Genomic DNA, 16,987 nt, shown 5'->3' with positions numbered 1-16,987 from the left:
TTCAAGTTCACTAAACTTGCTTAGAAAAATCTGAAGCTGTTCGGAATTCATTTCGCTAGTAGAAATTTCTGTCGACTGCAAAATACGCTACGAGGTACTCGATTCTGACACCAGTTTTACATAAGAATTTATCCAGTAGTTTATCACACTTGTCCATCCCAATTCTGACGCCAGTTGTAACGTGTTGGCGGGGTATATAACTGAATAAATGAATACAGCACCTGGTAGCGTCCTATTTCTACGATTTATTAACTAAGCAGTACAATTACAGGTTTACACACACACAGACGATAGCCGAGCTTACAAGTTACACAAGTACACTTACACACTTACGTTTCGCGGGCTCTGTCATTTCCATTCCGTGATAGATCACGCTTGATTGATAAATATCGTGGTAAAACTGCTGACGAGTTATTGGACGAATTGAAATCGGAGATTGATAGAGATAGGAAGATGTTCTTTGATACTCCGTTTTCTAGGAGTGGCTTTCCATTTGACGGCAACATGTCTCGTGGCAGACAAGACATCAGATCTCACTTGGAAGATTTGGCCCAGCGACATCCAGAGATTGCAGATCAGTTACGTTGTCCACCTAGGGGAGTTGAGGTTGGCCCGTCTCAAGGTACTTGGAATAGATCAAGACAGAGCTCAAGTGGTGATGACTGTTCATCCTTCAGGCATCCCAGCGAACAAGAGCAGGTATAAGAGCCGGGTCCGTTACGTGGTAGAGCCAGGCAAAATAACCTTCCACAGCATGGTCTAAGAAACACATTCGATCTGGGACAGCAACAGCACGAGACAGAACAGTAAAAGGGCAGCCGTGGCCAGCGGTAAATGTCCGCTCCTCCCGACAATAGAACTTCTGATCAGCCTCAGCGGTTTGTATCTCGGATAGATATCAATCCCCTGAATCCTGGTGGAAACAGCACTGGAAAAGGCAAACCTCCAGTGGCACCCAAACAGCAGCAGCAGCAGCAGCAGCAGCAGCAGCAGCAGTCTCCTCCGAAAATGACAAATAAACCAGTTCAACAAGGAGCAAGTAACGTGAGGTACATTCCTATCTTTGTAGAAGGCAGGGATGAACCTGTCATTTCCAGAAATGTTGATTCAGCCCCGGAGAAGATCTTCTCGGAGAGTACAATACCTACTCAAGCTTCCTTCCCATCTGAGAGAGTTCCACTTCCCCAGTCACCCTTTGTAGAGAGGGTCATTGCTACACAAACAACCTTCCCTTCAGAAATAATGGGACGACCACAATCTCCTTTCACAGAGAGAGTTATACCTACCCAAACAGTTCCTCCACAATCGTTTGGTTTTATAGGCCTTCTCACTTTACTTCTCAGCACCAATTTCAACCTCAGCATCCCTCCTCTGTGCCTCAAGGGAAGAAACAGCAACAGAATCGTGAACAACCTACTGAACAGCAACAACCTAAGGCTCCACCACAACCTCCTAAGGCTCCGCCTCAGCCTGCCAAATCTCCACCTAAAGCACCTGGACCGAACGATCCCCTGTCGCTAGTGCAAGCTGTTGAGAAGATGTGGGAGAGCTGGAGGGGAAAATTAATGCATATAGTGGAAACTCTCGAAAAGATAAGGATTACATCTACAGGAGTGACAAAGAGGTTGAATTTTTAAAATGAGTATATCTACAATGTATCTCAAAGACGTCACGTGTTACAGAGGTAAAAATTTGCATTTGGAATCTCCTATAAAAGGACACGCATAATTTGTTTTCTGAAAATCCACTTAAAGGGAAGTGTAAATGGGCGTGAATTTTTAAAATTAGCAAATCGATATGATATCTCGAAAACTTAATGTATTACAGACGTGAAAATTGGTTTTTATAATCTATCTTATTACAATGACTGAAAAACGGGTTGAATCATTTTTGTTAGGGTGCTGGTATCTCCTAAACTGAAGATATTACAGACATGAAAACTGGTATTTGGAATCTCATTTAAAAATAAAGAAACGCTTATTTCTTTGTTTTCAGAAAATCCATTTAAGGTGGTTGGGTGGGTGAAAAGAAGTGAAGAAAGTGTGGATTCTACTTCTGAGGATACTTATATATTAAATGCTGAAGATGTTACAGTCGTGAATATTGGTGTTTGGAATCTCCTGCGAAAGTATCGGTACCACGCATAATTTGTTTGTCTGATATATCACTGAAGGGGAAGTGTTAAAGGGGGTGAATTTTTCAACTGAGCATATCTACAATCTGTCTCAAAAATTACCAAATATTACTGACATGAAAATTGGTATTTTTAATCTGTTTGAAAAATAAACTAACCTGAATTTTTTGTTTCGGAAAAGTCACTTACGGGGTGGGAGTTGAGAAAAGTACTGAAAAAGTGGTTGAATTTTTTATGAGGATATTTATATCTCATAAACTGAAGATGGTACAGCCGCGAACAATTGTATTTAAAATGAGAATTTTAAAATAAGGAAGCACGCATTCTTTTGTTTTCGGAATTTCCAATTAAGGGACGTGATATACATTGAGAAATGAGTTGAATTATTTCTTTGAGGATACTTAAATCTCAAAAACGAAGGATGTTAGGACGAGAAAATCTCCTTTAAAAATAAGATCACAGTATTTTGCGGCAGGGGAATGAGGGTGGAGTCAACTTAAGACGGGTGTAAAATGAGTTGAATTATTTTTATGAGGATGAAAATAAGGAGCGGACGTAAAACAATACACACCTAGGGGGGTTTTGACGGGGGTGAGGAATGATGACTAAAATAAGCATTTATGTGAAACCGTTCGAATTAAGTTAAAATTCCAAATGATATCCTAGGTATAAAATAACCGAAGTTTTGAAACCAATTTAACCCCTCAGAGAGTTAAATGGGGATTAAGACCCGAAAACAAATAAATTAATTTCTTCGTCCAAAACTGTTTAACTTACGAAGACAAAATTCAAAAGAAAGCAGTATATATTTTAAATCCTAGGTGTGATATAGGAAATAATGTTTAAGGTTCCATCCCTAGAGAGTTAAATTAGGTTACCTCCGTAAACGAAATTATTCATCCCTCCAAAACCGTTTGACGTACAAATTTGTAATTTTACGCGATGGATGTTCTTTTAACTCCTAGGATTAAGGCCATGGCCGCTTCCTTCCCTCTCCTAGCCCTTTCCTATCCCATCGTCGCCATAAGACCTATCTGTGTCAGTGCGACAAAAAGCAAGTTGTAAAAAATATATATGTCCTAGGCGTAAAATAACGTGGGGTTTAAAATTGAAAATATTTCTCCCATTAGGGATTTATATGGTGGTTGACTCTCAAAAACACAATAGCCATTCTTCCGAAATCGTTTTAGGCAATAAGCTATTTTTTATGAAGGGTAGCCTTCCATATCCTAGATGTTAATGAATATTTAAAAGCATTCGCCGCTTAAAAATTGTCATTCCTCGATTACTGTTCTACGTACAAAATGAAAATTTCACATGTCGGTCGTTTTTATATACTGTATTTTAAATAAGATAGGGTATAATACATTCATCTTCTTCCGTACGCTGTTCAAATGAGCGTTAGATGAGAAAATAAACAAAATTTCCCCCCAAACAGTTTTACGTACGAATTGAGGGCGCAGTTTACAGGCTCAGCTGACAGTGGACTCCCCAAAATGTAAAATTTTGAATCATTTTTCAGTTTAAAACATTAGCGAAGTACGGGTATCGTGCTAGTGATATCATAAAATCGAAATTAAGTTACCGACAAAATGTTTCTTCTTTTCTCAGAGGGCTCCACATTAAGCATTTAATTTTTTGCGCTATGGCACTATTGAAATCAGATGACTTTCAAAAAGTATCGGATCGGATTCAAAAATTATCAAATTGGCAACGCTGTTGCCTACATTCCCAGGCACATACCCTGTCCGAATGTACACTACCCTTTTTCCCCCTTATCTTCCCTCCGTTGGCTGGTCGTTTCCAACATAACACCGGTACATTTACGAACGGTGAATAAAGCAGATGCGGCTGTTGTCTGATTTCCTTTAAAGGATCCTGAGTAACAATAAGCAGACCATGCCCTCAAAGATCGTGAAGGTTCTACCCGGGCGATTAAGTACTTCTTGGCGTACATATTTATGTGATATCTGCACAATTTCATCATCATCTACTGAATCCAGTACACAATACACACGCTTTTATGGGAAATGGGAAATATATTATTTCACTACATCACGTGAAATAACTCTCTGCACATAGAGTTCACGTCAGGAAGGGCACCCAGCAATAAACCGGGCAATAAAGCATTCCATGAATGAAAACATACAACCTGTTTTCTAGTCATTGACATGGTCAGGGATATAATGAGTGACTCATATATAGGCTATTAGTACGATGGGATCGCCACTTCCAAAGTGATTTAGTAATGACTGAGAGATGCTATGACATGAGAATGGAGAGTGTTGCTGGAATGAAAGATAACAGAGAAAACCAGAGTACCCGGAGAAAAACGTGTCCCATCTTCGATTTGTCCAGCACAGATCTCACATGGAGTAACCGAGATTTGAACCACGGTATCCAGCGGTGAGGGGCCCACGCGCTGCCGTCTGAGCCACGGAAGCTCTGCATGCCATAAATACTGGAAGAATTTTTTCTGCCTGTTTCCTCTAGTAGTAGGGCTGGAGGCATTTGAGCACAATGCCAAGGTTATCCGGCCTCCCGAACCAATGAGAGAGCCTGCAGCTGGTCACGCGACTGCTCTTAGCGTATGGGAGAGCAGCGCAGCTGATAATGCTGAAGATGGAGGCGTGGTTTGGAGATCCCGCTATGCAGAAGATCTCTTGGTCTCTTGTGTGATTTAGCCTGTAATGTTCTGTCTTGGAGAAACAATCTGTTTCTGCAATGGCTTATGTCATAAGGTGACAGAACAATGGTTCGAGTAATTAAATTTGTGGGCTTAAATAACAAAGAGTCAAATATCTCGAAAACGATGCGTCCTAGAGCAAAACAGATACTTTTTGTGGCCCCAAGATCTGAAATACCCCATCTAATCTCGCTATAACACTATGGAAAAAGTTATAAAGTGAGAGGTCCAACGGTTCGGTTGTTACTTAGGCCCTTTGGCATTATGCCTGTTTTAGGCTGTTATGTTGTGTTTCGTAGCAACCTTAGTAACTTGATCTGCACTCGCCATGGCATATGCCATAATGTGCTAGAATCAATGGTTCGATTCATCAAATTTGGGGTTTTAAAGGCTAAAGAGGCAAATATCTCGAAAACGGTGCGTCCTAGAGCAAAACGGACAATTTTAGGCCCCTAACCATAAAACTGCACATCTAATCTCGCTATCTAGAACACTATGGAATAAGATATAAAGTGAGAGGGCCAACGGTTCGGTTGCTACTTAGGCCGTTTTGCATTTTGTCTGTTTTAGCCTGCAATGTTGTGTCTTGGAGAAACAATCGTAACTTTATCTGTTCTTGCAATGGCATGAAGTTCCTGGAACAACGGTACGTATACATGCCCTTCCATTTTTGCTACAATTTGTGTGTCCGCGAATGATGCTGCCATCATATTATTCTAAGCTAACTTCTTTGCTAGATTCAGTCTCCTAGTAAGTTCTTTCAATTTCTCCTTATTTTCACAGTCATTTTCAACTATATTTCTTTCCAATCTGCACCTCCTTCTTAGTCTCTTTATTTCTCTGTTATAATATAGTGGATCTTTACCATTTCTTACCACCTTTAAAGGTAAAAACCCATTTTCACATTCCTCAACAATAGCTTTAAACCCATACCAGAGTCTATTTACATATTTATTTACCGTTTTCCACCGATCACAGTTACTGTACTTGTTAAAAACTTCCTCATGCCTGTTTTATCAGCCATATGGTACTGACTAATAGTCCTAATTTTAATACATTCCTTTCTTCCACACTTATTTTAACTACTACAAAATCTGCGTCGTGGTCACTTATACCAACTATTACATCGGGTTCTCTATAGAGCTCATTTGGTATTGCCAGCACCACATAAAGAATATTCCTCCCTCTAGTTGGTTCTATCACTTTCTGAATCAGCCGCCCTTCCCATATTAACCTGGTTGCCATTTGTTGGTCATGCTTCCTGTCGTTCGCATTACCTTCCCAATTTACATTTGGTAAATTTAGATCTCCCGCTACTATCACGTTCCTTTCCGTATCGCTCCCCACATAGCCGATTATCTTATGAAACAATTCTGAATCAGTGTCAGCGCTACCCTTTCCTGGTCTGTACAGTGCACTTCAAAAGCAAAAAGTTGCCTATTATCTTTAGAGGTGAGCCTTTAACCTAGAATTTCTTGTTTGTCATATTTAAATTTTTCGTAGCTTATAAAGTCTTTTTTTCAACAGAATGAATACTCCCCTACTACCATTCGTATCCTATCTCTACGATGTATACATCATTTCCGTGAGGATATTTTTGCATTTTTCATTTTTCGTGCATGATGCAGTTCCTATTACAATATCTGGTAAGTATATATCTATCAAATTACTTCATTCTATTAATTTCTTTACAATACTTCTACAATTGAGCACTATAATTTTTATGTCATCCCTACTCGACTTTCAGTTCCCTGTACCCTTGTCATCGCTCCCTAAGCCACCCCGTTTCGCTGATTGTACCTCCCTACAATCCTTGTAAAAAATTTCCAAACTTATATGTACCACTGCCGTTTAAATGTGGGTCATATGTGTGCATATCCCCATCTCCTACCCACCCATTACGATCTAGAAATCTCACTCCCAGTTTCCCAAATTCTCACTCCATAGTATCATTTAAATCCCCAGTCACCTTCCAGTCAGTATCCCAACTACTCAATATTCTAGTGATAACAATATCCACTTCCATAAACTTCACCCGTGCTGCACTTACCAGATCCCACATATTTCCAACTCTGTTGGAACTTATACCTGCTTGTCTTACGTTGTTGGTACCAACGTGAAACACAACCACCTTCTCCTTTCCCTCCTCCCCGTCTTCTATATTTCCTCAGCATCTGCCTCAACCTAATTCCTGTATAACTCTCTATCTTGGTTCCCTTTCCTCTACACACTTTCCCCACATGTCTAACAATGGAATCCCCCATGACCAGGGCCTTCTTCCAACTTCGGATGCCCGAGGTAGGAGAGCCGAGACTTGGTTCATCCTGAAATACTAGCATGCATTTCTATATGTGTATTTTAAGTGTCCCATAATATCCTCTAAACCGTGTGTACTCTTGCTGATTTCGTCGTTTCATTTTCTTCACCAGCATGTACCACTCCCTCTTTTACCACTTTCGTTTTTCTCGTACCTTCATCAGCATGTGCCCCTTCTCTCATTCACCACCTTCATTTCTTTCTCCCACCAACATTTTACAATTGTCAATAATTTCGTCAGTTTCCTTGGCCTTCTCCATTCTCTGTTTATTAATTTGGCAAGAGTATAGTACTCAGATACCCTTTCCATTTTATTTATCTCTTCCGCTTCCAAGTATTTAACCAGTAATGCTCTTGTACACTGAGTGACAGAGCAAATGCAACACCAAGAAGGAGTGGTCAGAACTTTATGCCAAGTGCAGGGTAGACTGACGTCACTGAGGTATGCTCATGATGTGAAATGCGCCGCTGTGCTGCGCACGTAGCGAACGATAAATGGGACACGGCGTTGGCGAATGGCCCACTTCGTAGCGCGATTTCTCAGCCGACAGTCATTGTAGAACGTGTTGTCGTGTACCACAGGACACGTGTATAGCTAAGAATGCCCGGCCGCCGTCAACGGAGGCATTTCCAGCAGACAGACGACTTTACGAGGGGTATGGTGATCGGGCTGAGAAGGGCAGGTTGGTCGCTTCGTCAAATCGCAGCCGATACACATAGGGATGTGTCCACGGTGCAGCGCCTGTGGCGAAGATGGTTGGCGCAGGGACATGAGGCACGTGCGAGGGGTCCAGGCGCAGCCCGAGTGACGTCAGCACGCGAGGATCGGCGCATCCACCGCCAAGCGGTGGCAGTCCCGCACGCCACGACAACCGCCATTCTTCAGCATGTGCAAGACACCCTGGCTGTTCCAATATCGACCAGAACAATTTCCCGTCGATTGGTTGAAGGAGGCCTGCACTCCCGGCGTCCGCTCAGAAGACTACCATTGACTCCACAGCATAGACGTGCACGCCTGGCATGGTGCCGGGCTAGAGCGACTTGGATGAGGGAATGGCGGAACGTCGTGTTCTCCGATGAGTCACGCTTCTGTTCTGTCAGTGATAGTCATCGCAGACGAGTGTGGCGTCGGCGTGGAGAAAGGTCAAATCCGGCAGTATCTGTGGAGCGCCCTACCGCTAGACAACGCGGCATCATGGTTTGGGGCGCTATTGCGTATGATTCCACGTCACCTCTAGTACGTATTCAAGGCACGTTAAATGCCCACCGCTACGTGCAGCATGTGCTGCGGCCGGTGGCACTCCCGTACCTTCAGGGGATGCCCAATGCTTTGTTTCAGCAGGATAATGCCCGCCCACACACTGCTCGCATCTCCCAACAATCTCTATGAGGTGTACAGATGCTTCCGTGGCCAGCGTACTCTCCGGATCTCTCACCAATCGAACACGTGTGGGATCTCATTGGACGCCGTTTGAAAACTCTGCCCCAGCCTCGTACGGACGACCAACTGTGGCAAATGGTTGGCAGAGAATGGAGAACCATCCCTCAGGACACCATCCGCACTCTTATTGACTCTGTACCTCGACGTGTTTCTGCGTGCATCGCCGCTCGCGAGTCGATGCCGTGCACATTGTGTAACCTGCATATCGGTTTGAAATAAACATCAATTATTCTTCCGTGCCGACTCTGTTTTTTCCCCAACTTTCATCCCTTTCGAACCACTCCTCCTTGGTGTTGCGACAATAGCGACAACATCAGCGACAATAATTATAAGTTTGGTATTATGTTTCGTTTTTATATTTGTTCAGTTTTGTTCCTTTGTTCCTTACGTACTGTATATTGTCTAATTAGTAGATTCAGTTCATTGATATGTAAGCCGTACTGTATTCCTTCTAATGAGGTTGTTTGTTGTTTGCCTGCCGTTTTTTTTTGCCTTTGGTTTTTGTTAGTTTGTATTGGCTGCTGACGTACAGTAGAGCTAGAAGTGGGTGAGATAGGCCTGACCTATCTCAAGCTAAAGTGTTAATTCGGTACGTCTGCACGTGTAGAGTAGAGTAAGGTAGTGAATAGTGTTAGGTTGGAGGAAGTATGTTGTCAATGGGACAGCGAAAGATGAGCCGAGTTATGTAACCCGTCTCGGCAGTAGAATACAGGCGTGTCAGCCTACATGTAGAGCTGGGCAATCCGCACACATGTGGGCTGTTATATGAAGGAGTGGTGAGGAAATAACATTGACAGCTTAAGGGGCCTATGAGGTATCGTTTTCCGAGCCTCATGAGACATGTCTGGTCGTGACATCCCAAGGAAGGGTGGTAGCAGTTCCTCACCAGGGGTGATGTCGCGGCCAGACAGATTTAGGATAGAATTAGTATATATTTAATGTAGTTAAAGTAGTTAGTTTAGTTATAAGTACAGGCGATGTGTTGCATGTGGAGCTGGTGATCCGCCCATGTGCAAGATGCTACATGGTAGATTTAGAGGTAGAGATTTCCGAGTAAGTAGTTAGTGCTTAGCTATAAATAGTCTGTAAGTGTTCGTTTTGAATTGCATATTTGGAACATTGTAACTTGGCGAAAACCTGTTATGTACAATAAATACATACATACTAAGTAATAAATAGGTCAGACCAGATCATTAGTCCTACCCAACTCATCTGATCCCCTCCCCTCCTGGTAAACCCTATATTTCCTGGCAGTTGCAGTAGCTGCTTCCTCCTCCATTTTCTAGCTCCCATGACCCTGTTTCACCTGTATTTTCCTGTCTAGTCTCCACATTTCCCTTTCCTACCTTTTCCCTTTCTCGTACTTCCTCACTTCTCAGCAACAGTCCCCATTTCCCCAATAAAGTGCTAGAAACAAAGGTTCGATTCGTCAAATTTGGGGGTTTAAATGCTAAAGAGTCAAATACCTCGAAATACCTAGAGCAAAACGGACAATTTTCGTGGCGCCTAACCGCAAAACACGCCATCTGATCTCGCTATCTTGAATACTATGGCAGAAGTGATAGGTCCAGCGGTTCGGTTTCTGCTCTTACGCAAATTCCGGGATGGTACTGCGCTCTGAGCCTCAGCGCGCCTACTCCAGTCCCTAAGCCTAATTAGCACACTACTACAATTACCACAGAAATACATGTTATCAAACAAATTCTACATACATACAAGTAGACGATTCTCATGACCACGATATATCCAACCCATATGTAGCCTACAGCAAGAACAACTATTACTACTTTACATGTTCTGATTTTACAGCAAATGCTGGGATGGTTCCTAATTTAAAATCCACAGTCATCTCTCTCCCAATCCTAGCCTCTGCTACAAATAGACGCAGTACTAGACACAGCAATGACACAGTTTATCAGAAAAATTCTACACACCCCAAGAACACGAGACTACGTGACCACGATTTCGCAAAGCTCCTAACAAATCAACGACAACGACTTTAAAGAACTGTCGTTAATTAGAGATAACATGAAGCGAATAGTTAATAATAATAGCAGCAAAAATACCGCTCCTCTCGTCTTGAAATGGCATATGTCATAAAGTTCTATAAACAACGGTAACTTTAATCACATTTGGGGGCTTAAATGCTAAAGAGTCAAACATATCGAAATAGGTTTTCACTCCCTTACACCCTCTCCCACCCCCTCACCTGAAAGAGCATCCCAAAACCAGTATTTTAGATAAAATAATAATAATTTTTGGATGAATTATTTATGAGGTATAGTCGTTATTGTGTAGGGGGTTAAAATTGACTGCACCTTAAAATCATCAAGTCTAAACATGATTCTAGGGTTAAAACACAGCATTTCTTAGGTTTAGGGTAAATTTTGGGAGTGCAGTGTAGCTGAGAATGCTGAGGACGTGGGCGTGGTTTGGAGGTCGCGCTATGCAGAAGTCCTCTTGGTGAGGGGCTGTGGACTGTTGCTATGACGTTGGCTGTCGGTTCCCGCCATGTTGGGTGTTGACTGTTGCTTTCCCGCCAGGGAGGGGGCTTAAATGCTATAGAGTCAAATATCTCGAAAACGGTGCGTCCTAGAGCAAAACGGACTATTTTCGTGGCCTCTAAGCGTAAAGCAGCGCATCTAGCACCGTTGTTTCAGGAACTTCGTAACGTATGCTATTGCAAGAACAGATCGAGTTACGAAGGTTGCTCCATACACAACAGTACAGGCTTAAACAGGGCCTAAGCAGCAACCGAACCGTTGGACCTCTCACTTTATAGCTTATTCCATAGTTTTGTAGATAGCGAGATCAGATGCAGTGTTTGATGGTCAGGGGCCACGAAAATTGTCCGGTTTGCTCTAGCACGCACCGTTTTCGATATATTTGTCTCTTTGGCATTTAAGTACCCAAATTTGATGAATCGAACCGTTTTTTCTTGAACATTATGACATATGCCATTACAAGAACAGATCAAGTTACGAAAGCTGCTCCAAGGCACAACATTACAGGCTAAAACAGAAAAATGCCAAACGACCTAAGTAGCCACCGAAATGTTGTACCTATCACTTTCTAACTTATGCTATAGTGTTCTAGATAGCGAGATCAGATGGCGAGATTTACGGTTAGGGGCTACGAAAATTTTCCGTTTTTCTCTAGGACGAACCCTTTATGAGATTTTTGTGCCTTTTCACATTTAAGCCCTAAAAATTGACGAATCGAACTGTTGTTTCTGGCACTTTATGCCATTGCAAGAACATTTAAAGTTACTAAAGTTGGACCAAGACACAGCATTATAGGCTAAAACGGACTAAATGCCAGAAGGGCCTAAGAAGCAACCGAACCGTTGGAACTCTCCTTTATAACTTTTGCCATAGTGTTCTAGATAGCGAGATTAGATGCGATATATCACGGTTAGAAGCTGCGAAAGTTGTCCATTTTACTCAAGGACGCACCGTTTTCGAGATATTTCCCTCTTTAGCATTTAAGCCCCCCCCCCCTCTCCTCCTGGTGTGAAACCAACACTGAACGACGAAAATGGTGGGAACCGACAGCCAACGCCCTAGCAACAGTCCCCAGCCCGTCACCAAGAGGTCTTCTGTATAGCGGGAACGCCAGACCACGTTCCCATCCTCAGCATTCCCAGCTGCGCAACTATCTCATTGGCTAAGAGCAAACACGTGACCTGCTGCAAGCTCCCTCATTGGCTGGGGATGCTGGATGACCTTGATATTGGTCTCGTTTTCTGGTTACCCTACTACTTCCTCTAATCACATTCTAGTTAAATTATATCGTCGCTTCTCTGGTAAAAGGTTGTAATCCACAAAGCTCTTCCTATCGATTATTCTCCTTAAGACTGGTCACGCAACCCAGCCACATATGGATATGCAGCCCATCAGAACAATGTCCGTTGTGTTCGTTTTCCTATGCAGACGAGTAACAGAAAATGAACCTAACATGCATTATACAATAGGAGTGCGTAAATACGTAATGCAAGCATACATTCGCATAGTACGGTACAGGAAGGTTAATTTTCCTTTAACCAAGAATTAGAAGAATTCAAAATGAATAACTTGGAGATAATTTACCAGGCAGTTCGCGAGCGCTGTATTTTCTACTTAACAATTGTCCCACATGCACTAGTGACACATAAGATGCTCAATCATTTGTCTTCGAAGGAGTGCTACAACCTGCTGTATTGTGGATGTTGTGAAACAAATAGCAGTCATTGTACTGCTAATGTTCCATAGCAGGGTGCATTTGTAAGTATGCCAATGCTGCAGAATAGGAAATGTAATTTATTAATTTATACATTCCACACTATGAAAGAGTTGTTTGTATGAATCAAAAACTAATACTATTCAGCGAAATACATGTGTAGAGGGCATCCCAGTCGTCATTTGTGCACGCGGGATATTTACATGTAGGAAGTTCGGCGCTCGCGAGATGCCTGCTATAACAGTGCTGTGAATCTACGCATTGTCTGTTAAGTTATAAGCTCAGACGCCGGTTGGATCCTCAAAAAGCACCAACGTAAGTTATGCAGTTTTAGAAAAACCACCAAAACCGATCAGTGACAAAATGAGACCTACTTGGCAAGACGAGGAGTGAGTTAGTTTGGTATTGCCTTCCAAGTGCTATTGTAGCACGATTTACTCTATGTGCAACACCTTTCATAACACTCAGCGCCATATTGTCACAGCCATGGGTGAGACTAGGACTTCGATAGAAGCTACACTTTGCTCTGGCCTGTGACAAGAGACGATTGCAAAAGTACTTTGCCGATCAAGAAATGGCAACAAGCTTATGAATGCTTTTGAATGTAAAAAGGAGGACCTCTGAAATCCTTTGTCGTTCCAACGAACCTGGCAAATAGGCTACACATATAGTCAGCCCATCTATCACCTAATGCACTCAGCCTGGCGAATGTCATTTTATATTGTGGTTAAATGCAATTTGAAAAGTCAGAAAGTCACGTAAATATACAGACAATCTTGACAAAATTTATTACGTGTGCGGTGATGGCGTATGTTCCGCCAAGAAACACCCAATTACCCTACACGTAAAGACAGTCTAGTATAAATATTGTAGTGTCAAAAGTAAAAGATCAAGGCAAAATGTGGGCATTTCACACTTTTTGCAGTTCACGTTCTGTGAATCCATGTGAACTGATCCACAAAAACAGAACGTCCATACCTGTTTGTAATGCCAACGATTTGTAGATGCACATCGAATCATAAATATAACTGAGATTTCTGGATCGCGCCTCCTCTTAACTATGGGAGACGAAGAATTAAGAACTTGAGAATTAAATATCTCATCATCGTCTCAGCTGCCCGACCACTTTCACATGGACACTATCCGACTGCATATCACAATTCAGAAGAGGATAATCTGAGCTCTGATGAACATGAAGACCGTGCTGAAGTGACACCAAATAACACTCCAATGCTTTGACACCACAAGGTCATGACCTAGCAGCTGAGTCACTTGATGACACACAGACTCACTGAAGAAGAACCAGGGGTTTTCCTTAGAGAACTGACCCCGTCAAAAGGTAAAACTGAGAAGCTAGTTTCTAGGCATAAGTGGGGCATATAGAACAACTTAATATTATAATACCAAAGTACACAACATGGCAGAATGATTTCCTTCTATATATACATATTTTTGGTAGTTGATTTACGTCGCACCGACACAGATAGGTTTATGGCGACGATGGGACAGGAAAGGCCTAGGAATGGGAAGGAAGCGGCCGTGGCGTTAACTAAGGTACAGCCACAGCATTTGCCTGGTGCGAAAGTGGGAAACCCCGGAAAACCATTTTCAGGGCTGCCGACAGTGGGGTTCGAACACACTATCTCCCGGATGCGAACTCACAGATGCGCGCTCCTAACCGCAGGGCCAACTCGCCCGGTAATACTAAAAAACGAAACAAATTAATGCTTTTTTCACAAGTTGCTTTACGTCGCTCCGACTCAGACAGATATTATGGCGATGATGGGACAGGAAAGGGCTACGAGTGGAAAGGAAGCGGCCGTGGCCTTAATTAAAGTAAAGCCACGGCATTTGCCTGGTGCGAAAATGGGAAACCACGGAAAGACATTTTCAAGGCTGCTGACAGTGGGATTCGAACCCATTATCTCCCGAATACTGAACAAATTAATGTTAAACACCGTATTATGAAGATAATATGTCCATATGCGTTATTCAGAAACCGGTAATTTGCGAAGTCTTTCTGCTGAAGAGCTCGTAAAACAGATCCTCCAATGAAGATGGGCGTCATCTGCTCTGTGTAGGAAACCGCATGTTATTGTTGTAGAAGGTAGTGCTTTAGTAACTTTGAAGACAGTAAAAAATACTGAGTCCTCGTGACCATGAGAAAGTGATGATGAGACTTGTTATGGGTAAATGCATCACCTTTCATCGTACCTCTCCCTCCGAGAGCAAACTGAAGGGGCGGCATTGTGAAGGTTCATCTCGACTCTGCTAATTACCCGGTAATGACTCTTGGTGCATTGGAGTTAATCACTCCAACCCATCCCATTACATCTAGGCCAGTTTAATCATACGACGAAAGTGCCTGCTGGTTGAAATTACGTGTAAGGAACTCCAGCTATTCAGGGGGTAATGTTACTTCCTCGCGGTGCCGCTAAGTACAAATTCAACTTAATCTACACGCAAAGTAAAGCAATCGGTCAATTATTTAAACTTGGGTTTATATGTGTGGTTCGTGGCGAGGATTGTCGTAATTATGTCCTAGTTTGTGAGCCACGGAAAACGGCTGATTGGCCCAGTAAGTGGTCCTGACTATCGGGATACCAGTTGCTATGGAACGGGAGTTGGCATCTCGGACACATTCCTATTAATGGCCCTGATTTTGCACGGGCGGCTAGAGCTATACAATCTACCGTTGGACCCTAAACCGTTAAAGCAATGATCCTCAATGGGACTACGTGTAAGTAGAGTAGCATCCTACTTGACAGAATTTACCGAGCTCAACATGTTTTAAGCAACACTCAGACATACGGGAATATCGGTGTCCCACGTCCATATGACAAGTGATGTCTTGGAAACAAATTTGCGAACGAAATTGAATTCGATGGGGAGCTATCAATATTAATGGAGCTTAAGGAAGAAAAAATAGAACTGTGTGACTCAGCAAAAATGATGCAACTGGATGTCATTGCAGTCATTGATTTTTCGAGTAAAGGGGAGATAACAACGAAGGAGATAGGAAATATAGGAAATTATAAAGTACAGTATACTTAATAGGTGTTAAAAAGGAAACGTCAGAGTAAGGTGTAAGACAGTCCATCAGGAAATCTATTTGACCCAATAGAGTAGGCCCTACATATTAGGCAGGTATATGAGCGCATGATGTGGGCAGATTAACTGTTGGAGAAATTAGGACGAGAACTGTCTCAGTCTACTCACCATGTGAGGGTGCGGATGAGGATGAAGATGACAAGTTTCATGAAGCACTGAGTGACATCGCAGACATGGTCACAGATATTTCGTTGCGAGAGATGGAAATGAGGAAGGTATGGAAGCCAACAGATATGGAAAACCATTACTGAACTTCTGTGCTAGGATAGGATTAACAGTTATGAATACATTCTTCAAGGCTAAGACTAAAACTTTCAAGGGAAATGGTTACAGCGATTTACAGATTCATAGAGCTCTGCATCCCAGAGAAACGACGAAGCAAAGCTCACAGAAGGGAGAAGTGAAGTGAACTGCCTACTTGTCTTACATTCACAACACCACAGATCGAATCGAATTGCCAAGGTCCTTCGCAAGCACAATATAAAAACCGTGTTTGGCACCGCCACTAAAACAGCTCACTGTCGGAGTAAAACCAAGGACGAACTGTCTCCACTTTTACATCCTGGGGTATATGAAATACCCTGTACTTGCCGTAAGGTATACATCAGCCAAACATGCCGGTCCATTAGTACCCGTATCAAGGAACGTGAACGTAATATTCGTCTAACCAGCCAGACAAATTGCCAATAGCTGAGCACGTTCTAGGTCTGGTTATGATGTCATTTTCCAAGATGCTCGAACTCTTACCCTCACTAGACACTACAGGTCCAGGATTATCCGGTAAGCTGTGGAAATACGTAGAAATCCTAACAATTTCATCTGGGACACTGGCTGTCAATTAAGTAATACCTGGTTGCCAGCCATTAAGGATTTACGTAGGTAGTTCCCTTCCCTGCCCCTTCAGAATTGTTATAACGTCTCGGTGTTTTTCAAATTCGTACGTTCCTCATCGCCAGATGTTTCATTCCAGGCTTGTGTCAATGTCTTACACCTGTCAGTGTCATATGTTACGTACACATGTTATGTGACCCTCTTGGACTGATTCTGATGGTTCCGTCAGCTTCCGATTCGAGCGTTAGCG

General features: G+C 42.6%; 1 pseudogene; it reads left to right on the top strand.

Annotated features, from left to right (window-relative positions):
* The first annotated feature begins 208 nt into the window (after positions 1–208).
* Positions 209–16,315, top strand: LOC136863571 (BAG domain-containing protein Samui-like; annotated as a pseudogene).
* The last annotated feature ends 672 nt before the right edge of the window (positions 16,316–16,987 follow it).

Source organism: Anabrus simplex, chromosome 2 (assembly GCF_040414725.1).
Source record: "Anabrus simplex isolate iqAnaSimp1 chromosome 2, ASM4041472v1, whole genome shotgun sequence".
Taxonomy (NCBI): domain Eukaryota; kingdom Metazoa; phylum Arthropoda; class Insecta; order Orthoptera; family Tettigoniidae; genus Anabrus; species Anabrus simplex.
The sequence above is the reverse complement of the archived record's forward strand: the minus strand, read 5'-3'. Positions and strand labels throughout refer to the sequence as shown.